The sequence below is a fragment of the Leopardus geoffroyi genome, chromosome C2 (genome assembly GCF_018350155.1).
Source record: "Leopardus geoffroyi isolate Oge1 chromosome C2, O.geoffroyi_Oge1_pat1.0, whole genome shotgun sequence".
In the NCBI taxonomy this organism is placed as follows: domain Eukaryota; kingdom Metazoa; phylum Chordata; class Mammalia; order Carnivora; family Felidae; genus Leopardus; species Leopardus geoffroyi.
The window spans coordinates 103,440,001-103,458,195 of NC_059333.1; the positions used below are offsets into that span (position 1 = coordinate 103,440,001).

Here is an 18,195-nt window from a genome sequence, read left to right on the forward strand (position 1 = left end):
CTCACCCTGTCTCTCTCTCCTTCTCTCAAAAATAAATAAAACATTAAAAAAAATTTTTTTAAAGAAAACAAATGATCACAGAGAGGGGAAAAGGACAGAGGAAAAAAAAACAAGAAAGACTCTTAACTAGAGAGAACAAACTGATGGTTACAAGAGGGGAAGTGAGTGGGGGGATGGGTTAAGTAAGTGATGGGGATGAAGGAAGGCTCTTGTAATGAGCACCAGGTGCTGTATGGAAGTGTTGAATCACTATATTGTACATCTGAAACTAATATTACATGGTATAATAACTGAAATTTAAATAAAAACTTAAATATATATATAATATTTATGTCCAAAAATAATATGTATTATTGTTTTGTGTTTTTAAAAATATTTGTAAATGTATTATCATTGTGTTTCTTGCGTTAACCCCAATGAATCATAACTGAATATATATTGTGATTCATTGGGGTTAGTGCAAGAAACACAATGATAATAGCATTTACAAATATTTTTAACACACAAAATAACAACATGTTGTTTATGGACACCTACATATACTAAAAGTAGACAAACTTGAATGGGAATAATACAGGACTAATTTCAGGAAAGTTGGCACTCCTGGAGTGGAAGGAAGGAATTGGGAATAAAGGTGATGCCACTTTCACGGCATCTAATTTATTTTTCTTAAATTGGACACTTTGAAGCTAATATGGCAAATATTAGCATCTTTTTTTAAATCTTGATAATATTCATGGATGTGTTATTTTCTCTGCTTTTCTATTTGCTTGAAGTTTTAATAATTACACATATACTGTAGTGTCTGTTTTACATACACTAAAATCTATGGGGATTGTGGAGGTTCACTGCTACATGGTTAGTGGGGACTCCCAAATATAACTCTCTGTGGGTTTTTTAGAGGTATTAGTTTCTCCAAACCTCCAATTTCCTGCCTGGGGTGTTTATCCAGCTGCAGATATCTTTGCAGCCCAACATCTGTTTCCAGCACAACACCTACACCTCTCCCTCTTACATGTCAGTACCACAGAGTCCAGGATATTCTTATTTCTCCTGAAAATAAATAGTTTTCTTGAGGACAGAGCTGGACTAATCACATTACTGTGTAGGATAGGAATGGGTATCTAGGACTTTTAACTTGTCCTTTCAGCTCTTCTAAAGATCTCCCCCCTCAGTTTTCATCACATCCCTTCACCTCTATCTTTCTAGTGCCCTGGGTCCTTGAATTGCTCAGTTATTCTAGAGTTTTGACAGGCTAATCAACTGACATTGGTGGCATCCCTCTGTATTTCCTTAGATTTTAGCTGCTCCCACTCTGTTACTCCCACCCAATAGTCCATTTCCTATCTTCAAAACATCTAAGATCCTACCAAAGCTCACCTACTGTTACCTGCTCCCTCCATTCCCTTTGCTCCTGTGGACATGTACTTTAAAAAAAAATGTGGGGCACCCGGGTGTCTCAGTTGGCTAAACATTGGACTCCTGATCTCCTGGGTTCATGAGATCAAGCCGCATGTTGGGCTCTGTGCTGGCAGTGTGGAGCCGGCTTGGTATTCTCTCTTTCTCTCCCTCCCTTCCTCTCCCTCTCCCTCTCTCTCAAAATAAATGTAATTAAAAAAATATATAATTACTATAACTTTAGAAAAATTTGCAAAGAAGCATAGTTAAATGTGTTTTCAACATTGTCAATCAGAAAACTTGTTTTTCCAGTTTAAAATAATAGCATAAAATAAATGTATATTTCATTTTTAATGTAAAGATTTTCCATATAGTACTATCAGATGCAAAGTTAAAGGACTGTTCTGAGATAAACCGAATAGTAGAATATTACAACTCCAACAAAGACTGACATCCTTGCTAAGACTAGTCAAACAATGCTTCAAAATACTGTAGGTATCTGTTTTGAAGTAACGAGGTAATTTACCCCAGTAGATAGATTCTTAAATCTTTTACTAGAAGTACTAGTGTTTAAATCCCTTTCCTCTCATACTGTGGGAATATCAGGGTGTCTTTTCAACCACTAGTTTCAAACTGGTGGCTTATAGGGGCACCTGGGAGGCTCAGTTGGTTGAGGGTCCAACTCTTGACTTTGGCTCAGGTCATGATCCCAGGGGCATGGGATTGAGCCCTGTGTCAGGTTCCGAGCTGAGCATGGAGCCTGCTTAAGATATTCTTTCTCTCTCTCTCTCTCTCTCTCTCTCTCTCTCCCTTCTGTCCTTCTCCTCCATTCACACTCTCTTTTGAAAATAAATACAAAATGAATAAATTTTGAAAAAACCTCGTGGCTTATACACATCAGCAGTCTTACTTGGCTTGTGTTTAAAATAAATTTTAACATGCATTTAGGTTAAGGCGATAGTGTCCTGTTTGAAACAAATCCCATACCCTCTATTTTCTCAACCCTCTTCTTGACTTACATATTTACATTATCTCTCTATGCTCTGTAGTTAATTTGGGTTTACAACCCTCATTTGAAATTCTCAGCAAACTGAAGCCAGAGCCTTCTAAATGAACCCAACTCTTAACAAAGAGAACAATTTTAAGGCATCAGCATTATAAAGACATCTGAAATGATACCTTCCTTTTACAGACAGTAACAAAAATATAAAAGAAAAATATAGGTTCAGTAAGTCACAACAGAACTAACTGCTTTCTATGAGCATCACTTTGGATGTTTTCAGAGAAGCACAGAGCAATCCCTGACTCCCTGTGTTCTTAGTCCAGATTAGTTAATGAGTCGCCTTCAAATATCTATAAGGAAAATGCTGTATTTTGCTTGGGGAGTAGCCTAAGAGTTTCAGCTAAAATTTGGTGGTTTCACCTTGAAACGTCTGCTACCTCGACTTACAACAGCTGGAGGCCAGTGCTCTGAGAAAAAGCCTGGCTAACAGAGCAAAGCCTAGCAAACATCCCATCTCAAGTTTTATGACTTCTTAATGGCTTGAATCACTTGTAGGTGTTTTTAATACCTGCTGTCAGTTTGGAAATGTTTCTCACTTGGCAACTGGATAAGGACAATAAACTTGTCAAGCAGGCAACTAACTATTCAATCTATTATTAAAAACATAAAATCCAAAGAAATGGAAAAGCTGTTTAGGTCTATGGCTTCTCACTAACACTTTTCATCCATAATGTCTTTTAAAAGCACTTCCTGAAGTTTATTCCCTTATTAAGAGAATTATCAGAGAATAAATTATGTGGCAATAATCTAGTGCTCTTTCTAAATAACAAAGGGGAGCAATAAATATGAGAAGATATTTATATTATGTGCTTTTAATAACTACTGCTAGTCACAAACACATTATTTTAATTAAGGAAAGGTTTAGCAGAAATCAGTTATGGAAAGTATCTGTGGCTAACCCTTTTCTTTCCAGAATAAAATGCAAAGGTATATTTAAATTTTTGTTTCAGGAGAGAGTAAGTTCGTTGAATACACGAATGTCATTCCCAGACTCAGGGTTTATTTTGTTGCTCCTGAAATAAACTTTCAACTCTTCTTTCACATACTAAAATATGTACTTTCAAAATAACTCCTATCTGTTCAGTAATAAAATGAAGCCCGGTAATACTGGAAGAATTACAATTAATAAGACCTCTTCATTTTTATTCAGGAATAGGGTTAAGATACTCGAGAGACATTAACTCTACAGAATACATCCGTGTACTATGGATCCAAAATCACTGCTAAGAAAACTTGCAACCTCTGGATTTTAAAAGAGTTCAATCAGCTAAATATTATTAAAATTACCTATGGTACATGGACTATTTCAATATGAACAAACACCTTATTCATTTTGACCAATAATCCATTGGTTACCAGTTATCACTTACTTATAACAGGATTTTATTGAGGGGGGTCACAATTCAATGTATTAGAAACATGAAATGATTTAATTTTTCCCCTATCTACTCTAGGAGCTACAAACTGGTAGCCTAAAAACTTAAGCAGTCTTCTGTTTTTCCTGTAGAGTTTAAAATAAAATTGAATATGAATTTAAGTGAAGCATGCACTCTCTTACTTGTCACAGGCTCCATACTCTCTGTGGCAGGTAGAATCCAATTGCAAGATGGCCCCTGAATTCTCATCCACTGGGACACACCCATGTATGTAATACCTCGCTTTTGACTGTGGCTAAGACCTGTGAATAGGATGGATGATGCCACTCCCACTGATAGTTACAATATATTGCCAAGGTAAAGTTATTTCCAAATTCAGTTAAGGTTCCTTATCAGTTGACTTTAAATTATTCTAAAGGACAGTATCCTGGTGGGCTTGACCTAATCATCTGTGTTCATTCGGAGAATGTCTTGGCCCTTCCTCAAGCAGCAAAGATGCTTTCTGGCTGGCCTTGAAAAAGCAACCAGTCATGCTGCGAACTGCTTATGAAGAGGGGCAGCTAAGGGCCTGAATTCCACCACTGTAAGGAACTGAATACTGCCAACAGCTTGACTGAGCTTGGAATTAGATCCTGAGCTCCAGAGGAGAATGCAGTCTGTCTGACACATTGATTGCAGTCTTGTGAGATCCTGAGCTGAGGACCCAGCTAAGTCATTCCCACACTCCTGATCCCCTGGAAACAGTGAGATAATAAACATGTGTCATTTTAAGCCACTCAATTTGTGAAGATTTATAACTCAGCAATAGAAAAATAATATGCTCTGTATTGCCCCAATACTCACCGTGATTCACACATACCCTCTTTTCCATCTTTTTACAACTTAGAGAATTTCTTTCATGTTATCAGTTTCAGTTACTAAAACTTAGTTCTATCCAGTTCATAGTTTTAACTTCATAGAAATGTAAAGATTGTCCTCTCACCTAGTACAAGTTATAGCTGTAGCCCTGCCTGCTTGGAGTAACGTGGGTAAAGTTCTGTCCTTCCCACTTTTTTCAGGGTCTAGAGTTCTGTATTAGGTTCTGTAAGGAGGAAAAGGAGGGAGATATTACTGCATTGGTGTATGTGTTGGGAGGTTTGAGCTATGTGGTCTGATTTACTGTCTACAAAGGTGGTATTCATGCCTTTCTGAAGCATGTTCAGCATCCTGAAGCCCCCCTCTGTTGCTCAGGATTCCCAGAGAAGGGCAGTTGGATTTCTCTTGGTCTCTTGCCAGTGGACTACACCCCTGTCTTTTTCACATTGAGAGAATGACTCCTTGTCCCTGAACCTGTCTGAAAGCCCAGTGTTCTTCCCCTAACCGTACACTCATCCATGGGGGGAGACCTGGGTACCCACAGGTTCTCTTCTATGACTTCTGAGGAGAACTGGGACAGGATGAGGTTGCCCCCACCTCCTGGCATGTTATGCTACAATACCTTCAAGCCCTGCTGGAAAGCTCTAATTCTCCTGCCTTGAGAAATACATAAGAGGGAACTAGTCTTGAAATTCACCAATGCTTTCCAACTTCAGGGAACGCTTATCAGGCTCTCTCACAAAATCAGGAGTAGTACCACACTTGGTCTACATAGACTTTAGTTCAATATTCATCCAGCCAGAGAATAAAAAGAAAGATTCCTTTTTTGGACACAAATACTCTGTATCATTGGTACCTTCCCCTAAAATTTACAGCACAAGAGATTTTTCCTCAAATGAGCTTGAGTTAAACTTCCTGGACAATAGGAAAATTCTTACATCTAGTGGCATAATTAATTTATACAAGAATAAAACCAGGTATTTAAGGAGAGAAAGCTGTCAAGCATTAAAGACCAGCAACATCTATACTCTGTTATTCCTCCCCACAAATAAAATTTATACTTATTCACCATTCAAGGAAACAAATGTCAAAACATTTCCATCAATTTTTCCCTCCTACGATCTTCACCAAAAATAGAAAAGGAAGAAGCCCAGGCCCTACGTTTGATTTTCCATACAGTTAATTCTCAGTAAACAGCACCAACCGGACTGAGACTCATTCACAAAAAAATCAAAAGCTTACTCCAAGTAATTGTGGATCTATCATCTTACTGATCTCAGAGCTCAACCCACCTTCTGTCTGCCGTAACTCCTAGAAAAGGCTCTGGTGCACAAGTCATCTGCCCCAGTCAGAAATGGAACAAACATCAAACTTGAAAAGCTACACATCCATTCAGGAAAGCATACATTTTCAGGGCCATCTTAAAGTAATCAACTTTATTTTTTTTAGAGGAATTTTATGTTCACAGCAAAATTTAAGGAAAATTGCATGCAGTTTCCATATACCTTCATTTCCCCCATTAACACACAACCTCCTGTACTACCGATATCTGTCACCACAGTGGTACATTTGTTACAATTGAGAAGCATCCTCTGACACATCGTTATCACCCAAAGTCTATAATTTACATTAGACTTCAGTTTTAGGGTTGTACAGTCTGCAGGTTTTGATACATGTATAATGATATGTAGCCTGCATTGTAGTATGGACCATAATACTTTCACTGCCCTAAAAACCTGTGTTGACACATAATCATACAAAGTCCAATAGTTTATACTAGAGTTCACTCCTGATGTTGCACGTTCTAGGGTTTTGGGCAAATGTATGTCATATATCCACATGTACAATATACAGAGTATTTTAACTGCCCTAAAAATCCTCAGTTCTCTATCCAACCCCGCCCCCCCTGCCAACCCCAGCAACCACTGATCTTTTTAATGCCTCCATAGTTTTGCCCTTTGCAGAATGTCATATGGTTGGAGTCGTAGATTATGCAGTCTTTTTCAGATTGGCTTCTTTCAGTCAGCAATGTGCGTTTAAACTTCCTTTACATTTTTTTTTATTGCTTGATAGCTCATTTCTTTTTAGTGCTGAATAGTCCATTGTTTGAGTGCGCCATAGTTTGTTAATCCTTTCACCTACTGAAGGACATTTTGGTTGCTTCCAACTCCTGATACTTAAGAACAAAGCACCTATAGACATCTGTGTGCAGGTTTTTATGTGGACGTATGTTTTTAATTCACCTGGGTAAGTACCAAGGAGCAAGATTGCTGGATCGTATAGTTAGGCAATGTTAGTTTTGTAACAAACTGCCAAACTCTCTTCCACAGCAGATGTACTGTTTTTTATTTCCACCAACAATGAACGAGAGCTCCTGTTGTTGTTCCTCATCCTTGCCATTTGGCATTGTCAATGTCAATTTGGCATTGTCGATGTTTAAAATTTTGACCATTCTAATATGTATATAGTAATATTTTGTTGTTATTTTAATTTGCATTTCCCTGATGACCCAAGATGTAAAGCATCTTTATATATGCCTTCTTGCCATCTGTATATCCTCTTTGGTGAGGTATCTGTTAAACTATTTGAGTCACTTATTAATCAGGTTGTCTGTTTTCTTATTGTTGAATTCTAAGAGTTCTTTCTATTTTGATAATATCCTGTATTAGATGTGTCTTTTGGAAATATTCTCTGACGCTTGCCTTCACATTCTCTTGACATTGCCTTTTACAGAGCAGAAGTTTCTAATTTTAATAAAGACTAGCTTATCAATTCTTTCTTTCATGGATGGTATCTTTGATATTGTATCCAAAAAATCATCATCATACCCAAGGTCATTTAGGTTTTCTCCTATGTTATCTTCTGGGAGTTTTATACAGGTAGATGGTTTTATACAGGTAGATGGTTGGTTACTAAAATAACACCTAGTACATAGTAGCCAAATTTTTACTGAATCATTTTATTTACTTATTTATTTGGTATACCTGTGTGCAGTATAATAAAGAATTTGTTTGGTTTTTGCCTAAGGTTTCTGACAAGGAGTTTCAAAAGCTCTTAGAAATTCCTGAGTGATCCGAATCTTTGCAATGCTAAAGACTCCTGTGGACCCCTAAGTAGCTTCACAATGGAGCTGGTCACCGGGAAGACCAACAAATAATTATAGGGTTGAACTTTCTTCCCCTTCACCCTCCAGGGAGGGGAGGGAGACTGCAGATGGAGTTCAATAGCTCGGTCATTAATTGAATCAATTAATGAAACTCAGGGGTACTTCCTGTTTGGTGATCACATTGATATGCTGGGAGAGAGAACCACCCCAGTGCCACAGGTAGAGGGCAAGGCATCTCAGTATTTGAGATGCCCTCAGACCTTGCTCTATGTGTACATCATATAATAAAGTCTAGGGCTTTCCTGAGTTGAGTTGTTCTAGTGTATTATCAAACTTGTGCTGGGTAGTGGGAACTCTCTAACTGGTGGTCAGTTGGTCAGAAATGTAAGTGGCTTCAGGATCCCAAGAACTTGTGCCTGGCTTCTAACATCAGGGTGTCTGGATGGGGACTCTATCCTTAAACCTGTAGATCCTGATCATAACTCTGGGTTATGCATCGGGAACTGCACTGAATTGCAGTTCCCCAGGTGGGACTAAAACAGAATACTGTGTTTAACAAACCATTTAATTGCATTCCCACAAGTGTGTACATTGTATTTGTCTAGTATCTACAATCAAGGCCCAGTCTCAAACTACAAACACTCACAATTAGTGCACAGAATAATTTTTAAACTAACTTCAATAAAATGACAAATAGGAGTCCAATCAACACATTTATTTTTTCCATGCTGCTGAATATTTGCCTTTATTTCCTTTTTAGCCAGTGACCTATGTATATATTTGTTTCTCTGAGTAGTATCATTAAGTAAAATTTTATAGATATAAATATAGAATTGAGATGCCAGGAACTACAAACTTTGAAATGCATTAAGGTAAATCAAGCCATCATTAACAGTACCTGAAATATATTGTAACTACTACATCAATACATAATGGGACACTCATTAATTTTATGCATTCCATGAAGATTATATTCTAATAGTTTCTAGGTTAGCAGGGGTAAGTAAATTAGGCAAAACATTAGGCAGGCATTAGAAAAGCAGGTGATTGCTATTACATTGGGTTTTCATAAGCTGAGATAAGTAAGGATCTACAATAGAGGCAATCAATTATCTCAAAAGAAATTCAAATTCAAAAATCAATAACTGGCTTTCTTTGTGCAAGGGGAATATCTAATAGCAGCAATCAGTAACTAGGGCAACTTCTAACCTGATACATTTAGCCAAAATGATTTCAATTTCTATCTCCAAGTATGTTTTAATGCTTCTATTCCATCTTATTACTTTGAAATTTTTCATTAGAGATTCAAGGCTTTTCAGAGCTGAAAGTCACCATAGAAATTATTATAAGAGAACATCTGCTGGAGACACCTTAGGAAGTTAAATTTGAATTTGCTTTAAATATGTAATAAGGGTGATTGTTAATATTACACTAATTCTTTTGCTTAATGAAAGCAAAGTGAATAAATATAGGTGCTGTGTTTCATATGTAAGGACTGTAAGAATGGGCAGATTTTATCTTTATATCATCACACATAAAATAGATTTGTTAGCAAATCAATAGAGCAAAGGAAGAAAATGTTTCTTCTACTGGAGAGTAAAGGACAACCCCTGTTTCAGTCACCACTTAACAGCAGTGTTTGCATTCAAACAAAGAACTGTTAATTACAAATGATTGTTATCTGTATGTAAAAACAAGTTCTCAAAGATATATATATATCCCACTTCTTCCTCCCTGAATCCCATCAACAAAATATCTCTAAGCGTTTGAACCTACCCCAACTAAATTACATTTTTTAAATTTTCTATAAAAAATGAAAATATTCTATAAATTTGACTTCATAAGGTCATATTCTCTCTCAGCTAGGACAAATTAAGAAAATTTTTTCAATGTGTGCAAAGAACTAACTAGCTTAAAATCTCTTGATTACTATTCTTGCAGTGGAAAAATTTTAAGGAATCTTTTTTTAAAAGAACCCAGAAATGAGCCCAAACTAATTAATCCCACTCCCAACAGTTTATTTAAAATTCTACATCTTTCTACTTTTTCAGTAAAGATCATTTAAAAAGAGTTCTGAAAATAAATACGTAAACAAACGGGGTGCCTGGGTGGCTCAGTCGGTTGAGTGTTAAGCATCCGACTTCAGCTCAGGTCGTGATCTCACGGTTCCTGAGTTCAAGTCAGCATCGGACTCTGTGTTGACAGCTCAAAGCCTGAAGTCTGCTTTGGATTCTCTCTCTCTCTCTCTCTCTCTCTCTCTCTCTCTCTCTCTCTCTGCCCCTCCCTCACTCATGCTCTCTGTCTCTCAAGAGTAAGTAAAACATTAAAAAAAATTTGTTTAATACATAAACAAATGATGAATACATAAGTTAAATAATTCTAATTGCCAAATGTAGATGATACCTGCTAGAAACGTAGATTTTAAATTGTGTTGGGTATAACAAGACTTCTCAACCTCAACATTATTGACATTTTAAGTTGGATAATTCTTTGTCATGGAAGGCTGTCCTGTGCATTGTTGGATGATTAGTAACATCCCTGGTCTCTGTTCACAACATGCCAGTAATATCTACCCTCTACCTTAGTTCTGACAATCAAAAATGCCTTGGAACACTGCCAAATGCCCCCCAGGGATAGGTCCAAAATTACCCCCAATTCAGAACCACTGGATAGTTTGTTGAAAATACAGAATGCTGAGTCCCATCTCCCAGCATTCTAATTCACAAAGTCTGAAGAGGTCTCCATTTTTTTTTTTTACAACCGTTCTGCATTTTTCTTATGTGGGTATTCCCAAACACCATTTTGAGAGCCACTACATATTTATTTGCAAGCAACTTCATATGGAGGGGAGAGACATTCACAAAACACTAAGTGTTCAGCAATCTGACCTCAAACAGCCCTTCTGACTGCCCAAAGTTGAGAGGCAGAAGGAAAATCACAAAATGGGCTCTTATTAATCAGTAAACTGTATATCTTTTTGAGCCTCACAGTATATAGAATGTCTTCATGAGCTCTGGAGTCTCTCAACAATCCTCTGAGGAACAGAAGATATTTTATAAACAGGCTTCCTACCATTTCTACCTCATTAGGAGTTACGTTTCTAGTTTCTGTGATCATGAATATCAGCACAACAAAAGCTAATCAAATCTTTCAACTGGGATGGCATCCCTAGAGGAAACAGATGCAGGGTCATCTTATTTAAAATTATACACCTAAAATCTGCCAGAATTCAAAGCTTGGGACTTTTCACATGTAAAATTTTTTTGGGTTTTCTTTTTTTTCTTCCCCACCATGATCCACACCTCCTCTCCTTCAGTAGGCATAACTAGGTCAAACAAATCAGTTCACTATAAACTGGTCATTAAGGAGTTCTATACTTTTACCTATACATGTCACTAAAATCATATGTGAATATGTGTAAGCAAAGATTTTTGAATAAATTTTTGTATTTTTCCCATCAAATCATTTACAAATATAGTACTCATTTTAATTAATGTCCCATCTTCTCTGCAAGCTGAACGTTTTTGTTGTCTTTTTTAGAAGTCACGTTACTCCTTATCTACCTTATGGTCAAATAAATTCTCTTTTCCCATGGTCTACTGTCAAACCTATCCTGCACTGTGCAACTGACTTTTATGAACTAAATACAGGAGTGCACAGTTATTGCTGTCAAATTTATCTTCTTGATTCAACCCAAATGTCCACTCTATATAAACCAAATAATCAAACTGGTGATAAGGCTAGATGTAAATTCCTGTGCAAGTCCGATATAACCTCTATCTTTCCTTTTAATCTTTTCCCCAATCATTATTAAGAGATATTTATACTTCTAAGGTCCTCTGAGCAAGATGAAATCATAAGGACATGTCAGGTAAATAGAACAGCACCATAAATAACTGAATGGATCAGCCCAGAGTGTATTGGCTTTCAACAGTCCACTAAATAATGCCCGAGGACATGGTATTCAAGCATCTCACTACCAGCTTTCAACTTCTCTTTTCAGACTCATCTCACCTTGATCTTCATCCTCTATGCTCTACTATGAGCCAAAAGGACCATATCCTATTAGTTGAATTTCACAGGATTTCCTACCTTAAATCTTTACTCACTCTTTTGATCCACCCATTCATGAGATTCTAACTTTGCCTAATCTTTAATGTCCAACACAACCTCCTCCTCCATAAAGCCTGCCATCATTACCTCTCATTGTCCAACCTTTTAGAAAGAAATTTCTCCTCCTGACTTCTCAGAGTAATATATGAGTACATCGGCCTTACGTTACCATCATTTGCTGATACCCTGTTCATACATTGCATTTACCTAATACCTAATACAATGTTCCGTACTTGGGAATTTCTTATTGATTTAAATGATGAGGTAATATCATATCGCAAACTTGAAACTTTTATGTGAACATTAGTAAAAGGTAGCAGCTAGAGGCAGCACAAATTACAGTAGGCTTAAGAGTAAAAAAATAAGAGTGAATAAGAAAATACTTCATAAACAATTCTGCATTGAGAAGGAACAGCAATAAAAATGTGCCTCTTCTAACCCAAGTTTTAAAAATGAGATTAATCAGTCTAATGGGCTTTCATAACCATTTCTAGCTTCTTATGATTTTCATTTCTAGTTACTATGATGATGAATAACAACCTAACAAAAGCTAATCAACTCTTTCAACTGTAGGGCAACACCAGAGGAAATGGAGTCTGATTTCAGAAAGAGCACTTCAGAAATGATGCAAAACCTATAGTGGTTACAGATGCCAAAGTAGGTTTGGGCCAAAATAGCAAATTACTTAACCAGTTCTCAGGTCACTAATTCATTTCAAAACCATTTGACCTGAAGTAAGCCTGGTGAGCTTAAGTCTGTCTACATGGAGATAAAAACTGTTTAGAGGTACTAGGCAATTGATTCCCCAAAGGACTCCAATAAAAAACAACTTAAGTTAGAGAAAAGAAAACAAGAAGTTCAGACCTTGAGCCACAAATTATTTATGCACTCCTATCATGATTGCTGAAACAGGATTTAAGTTGGGAAAAGCTTTTAAGTGAAAACTTAGATTTTTTCCTAGAATCAATAGAGTAAATTTACCTGACTTCATCAGTTTAATAGAATAAAACAATACCAGTCAAATATATTTTAACAAACACTATTACTGCAAAAATATCCCTGCAATAAAATTTTGCTAAAGTAAACTAAACATATGCTTTTCTTAAGCAACAATCAAATGGCAAAATTCCAGTATGAAGAAAAGTTCTTTAAAACCTTCTACATTCACTTCAATAGGGTATTTTATCAAAATTGATATAAATTTGCCTTACAAAATCTAGTAATAGTTACCCACCAACATAGTTTATTATTACATGTCTCTGAATATACATACATAGATACATGAACACACTAACGTCAACGTGATATATAATTAACACATGCTTGGGAGCCCAGAGATCTGGATTTTAAATTCGCCATCCTTACTTTAACTCACTTTATGCCTTATGGTCACTCTACCTCTTTAGAATTGATTTCAGATGTGGAAAAGACAAATGCTTGGACTATATGAATTTTGGACCATGAGAGCTTCCCATATTGTCTGTGCCTTCATGATCTTATATGATGGAGGTATGCAGTGCTGAGATAATCTACACCTTAACCACAAGAGTCTTAAATGTATTCTTTTTGGCACCAGTATGTTAATAAAAGAAAAAAATGACGTCCAAACAACAAAATAAGATTTTCCCTATGCCCTACCAGCTGTCTCTAATGTTCTAGAATTCAATCTATTTCTTAACTTTCAAAAGCACAAAAAATTAAGCATTTGTTTATTCATTGAACACATCATTTTAGATCCTCTGTTTTGTGCCGGGGACTGTTCCCAGGCAGTGGGGATGCAGTGATAAACAATATAGACAAGCGATCATAAATATCACAGATCTTATAACTCGTTGAGGAGACAGATCATAAATAAGGCAAGATAGATACGAAGTATGGTAGGAGGTGTGAAGGTGGCTGAGATATAGCAGGGTGATCAAGAAAGCCCTCTTTAAAGACCTGAGATCTTGAGCTGACACCAGAGAATAGGTTATAAGCCAACAATGTAAAGAGCTGGTGGATGTGCATTCTTAGCAGAAGGATGTAAAGCCAAGGGCAGGCCACCTAAAATGTGCCACTTTGACAATATTATTTTAAATAAAAGTTACTTAAGAGACATCCTGTTCGAGGACTCTCAGACCCTCCTCTGTTCCTGTGAATGCAAGAAATAAATCTCCTGTACTAAAAGTCCCCTCTTTGTGCTAATAAAAAGGAATCCTCATCACCAGAAATAGGGACCTTAAAGCAGAGAAAGCTTTATAAACAAACCTTTTTACTTTTTACTAATCTACTACCTCAACCCAAATTCCACTTAGAATTCCTTACTAATTGAAGCTCCCAAAGTTAAGGTTTTTTTATCCTTTCAATTCCTCACAGATTTATTGTCTTTTCATCTATACAGTATGAAAACTGCCTGCCTTGGTCATTTCTTTAGTCCCCAGTTTCAATATTGGGCCATCATGCATGCATAATAAAACTTCGGAGTTTTTTTCCTATTAATCTGTTTAATGTAAAGATAATTCTTAGTCCAGCTAGAAGAATCTTGGCTAGAGGAAATTTTCTTCTTCCTTCACAGGGACCAGCAGAGACACAGGTCTTGGGAAGAGAAAGACAGCGCTGTGTCGGTCATCAGGATCCACCTACAAGCAAGATCCACATGGAGCACTGGTTTAGAACTTCTATAAAGGGTCGTTAGGAATCATTTTTTCTAGATACAACAAGAAAAAACAGTCTAGGCTTTGCAAGAGTTCTTGACTCCTTTCCTAATCCCACTGGCCACATCCAGTTGATCACCAAATCCTATTAACTTAAATCATGATAATCTGATACTAAATGCTTAAAAGTGCCAGTCATCTGAGAGTTCTATATTTAATAATTCATTTAACCCTTACAACCTCCCTACTTGATAGGCATATTACTATTATTATCTTTAATATGTGACCCAACAAGAGATATATGGATTGAGTAACTTTCATGAAACACAGCTATAGAGAGGTAAAACTTAGGACTCTAAGCAGCATGTCTGGCTCCAGAACCCACATTCTTCTCCATTACATTTCACCAACCCTTATGTGTCAATTCTGTCTCCTCCTTACCATCCTTACTGCCTTGGCTTTATTTAATTCAAGGACTTATCTTCTCTGGACTGGTTTCTTGCAAGGACTCTAATCATTTTCCCCAACTCCACCATCTCCGCTTCCCAGAACAATACTTTTGTCCACACTGATGCCAGTGTGGCATTAAGCACATAGTTATTGGAAACTTACAATGTGTCTGGTCCCAATTGAGATGTGCTGTAAGTATAACACCAGATTTCAAAGTGGAAGTGTGGAAGAAAGTGTGGAAGAAAGAATGTAAACTATCTCAATAATTTTCCCTTTGATCACGTGTTACTGGGTCTTATTGCTTCAGGCCCAAATGAGCTAGCAGATTCCACAAAATGTTTAAGCCCTAAAGAAGATATCTGCCAGGGGTGCCTGTGTGGCTCAGTTGGTTAAGCATCCAACTTCAGCTAGGGTCGTGATCTCATAGTTCGTGTGTTCGAGCCCCGCATCAGGCTCTGTGCTGACAGCTCAGAGCCTGGAGCCTGCTTCAGATTCTGTGTCTCCCTCTCTCTCTGCGCCTTCCCCACTCGCACTCTGCCTGTCTCTCTCAAAAATTAATACACCATAAAAAAAATTCAAGAAAATATCTGCCAGCATTTTGTGAAAAATCCCCAAGACAAAGAAGGTAAGACACCTAGGACCAAAGCACAGCATATTGTTTTTCCACATGTCCTGCGACACAAATGTTGGCTACATTGTTCTGAAGAAACAGCATCCTGATAAAAGAGAGAAGCTGCAAAATATGATAAAATTTTGACCAGGAGAATAAAGGAGGCCAAAGGAAATCTTCAGAACAGATTTCCAAGACACTGAGGTTGTCCTTTCTGAGAGCTTCCATCTCTAAAGTTGAGTTTATTCAAAAATGAGATTTTTCTTAGTAACAAATAAAACTAGATATTAAATAAAAAAGAGGGGTATGTAAAGAGACAGAATCCAAAAATGTGTAAGCAGGTGGCAAGAGGGGCTGTTTTCTAGAGGAAATATATATACATTTTGGAAAGGCTGCATTAAAGGGGCACCTGGGTGGCTCAGTTGGTTAAGCACCCGACTCTTAATCTTGGATCAGGTTATGATCTCATGGTTCATGAGTTCAAGCCCTGCATTGGGCTTGGTGCCAACAGCGTGGAACCTCCTTGGGATTCTCTTTCTATCTCTTTGCCCTTCCTTTGCGCGCGTGCGTGCGCTCTCTCTCTCTCAAATAAGTAAATTTTTAAAATAGAAAAAAAAGAAAGCCTGCATTAAAAAGGTTCTTGACCTCCTACTTCTCAGGGTCTTGAATGTAGTGCTAATGTGCACACCCAGGGCATTGTTGGCAGGTTCCCACTACCTCCTTGGACAACAGTGAGAGGCTGTTTGTACTCAGCGTGAACACATCTAGGGAAACACCTGCACCCATCATCTCGGCCTCTTCTGTGTTCCTGTTCATACACGCTCTTACTAACCCAGCACGGACTCTTTACCAGCAGGACGTGCCACTGGCCCCTATTTCCTGCCAACCTGCTTGTGTGTCTGAGAAAAACAAGAGAGTTCCCTGGGTACCCATTCCTTAAAACATTGTTTAAATTTTAAAATTATAATATTTGAATATATTGAGTTAAATAAAATATATTATTAAAATTGATTTTACTTGTGTGACAAAGATGGGAGGGAGAGTGAGAGGGAAATACCCCTGACGAACAGCATACTAGTGAATTAAAGTCAACTGTACAGGAAGTTTGCTTCCCAAGGATAACTGGAACTGAGAAAGACCACTTAAAGACCACAGAAAATGATAAACCGAAACTTCGTAACTATTCTTAAATGTTTAATGCAGATTTTATATTGAACAAGTAATACCAAAAATACTATGTTAATTTTTATCTTGTGTTGAAAAGATTTATATTATAGTTGAAACTATCCTAGATTCTTAAAATAAACGATGAATATACCAATAGGGCAGGACCCATTTTTTTTTCTTTTTTTAAATTTATAGCCCCACAGAACTTCTCTTTGCATTTACCTTTCACAGCATGATTACAAATAAGGGTCAGTTACACAGATGTATTCAAGGGCTTCATTAATTTTCCCAAGGTCCTCTTTATAACATTTTCAAAGTCAAATCATCCTCTTTAAAATAATTATCTTGTTCTCATTCTCATCAATTTTTATCTTCTTGTTTTCTGGTTTAACTTCCACATCCTGGCTTGTCAATAGCTTTGTTCCAATTTAAGTAATTTGTCAGTATTACTAGCATATGCTTTATCCAGTAACTTTTGTGAAAATTATATTTTTACTTTATAATCATTTAGTTTTCATTCATTGTTGTACTGCCCTAAGTTCTATCAAGAGATTGATCTTCAAAGATGTTAGAATAATGGGCCAGAGATACTAGCAATGAGCAAAGAGGACATTTGAATGATGACTAATTTTTATAAGAAAGTTTATTAAATGAAAAAAAATTAAGAATAAAAAGGGGTGCCTGGATGGTACAGTCAGTTAAGCATCTGACTCTTGATCTCAACTCAGGTCATGATCTCACAGTTCATGAGTTTGAATCCCGCATTGGGCTCTGCACTGATGGCATGGAGTCTGCTTGGGATCTTTCTCTCCTGTCTCTGTCCTTCCCTGTCTTGTGTGTGCGTGCTCGCTCGCTCTCGCTCTCTGTCACTCTCTCTCAAAATAAATAAATTATAATAAAGTATATCAGTTCATAGTAAATAATTTCTGGTTACAATAACTATCTCTTCTCTATCAAATGTAGTAATTTCAGGGATACAGATACCAAAAGTGCTGTTAGAAGACTTCTGTTAATTAGGAGAGCAAAATTAAGATTGTAGTCAAGACAGTAAACTGTTACATAGAAAACCATAAGAACTCAGGATATAGAACCTAGTGTATTCAACAAAATTCTTCATTTGGTAATTAGAAAAATGTTCTGTGAAACCTTTAGAGGGAAACCCTCTTAGGAGAAGGAAGTCTCCAAGAAGAGAACAGAGACAGAGGGAATATCCTGCATCCCTACATGAAATGGAGAGTGTCTTTGTTTTTCTATGCACTACACTAGCTCCTTTAAGCAGCAGAGTCAAAACTATGTCATTATTCCACAAGATGCACAGAAATGGCTCAAAATTCAAATCATGTTTAAGGCCTGAAGCTGAGAAAAAAAATGTTTCTGTTTTAGAATCATAAAATACCCTATTCTGAGCAGATTGTGTGGGAGGG

The 18,195-nt window shown here is 37.0% G+C and overlaps 1 long non-coding RNA gene across 1 annotated transcript in view; it reads left to right on the forward strand.

Moving 5' to 3' along the window:
- The window catches only part of LOC123576161, a 39,340-nt gene extending 23,911 nt beyond the window's left edge, over positions 1-15,429 (forward strand). The window contains exon 4 of the long non-coding RNA XR_006701197.1: positions 14,466-15,429. This is a non-coding gene — a long non-coding RNA (uncharacterized LOC123576161). The remainder of the gene's footprint in view (positions 1-14,465) is intronic.
- Positions 15,430-18,195: the final 2,766 nt, after the last annotated feature.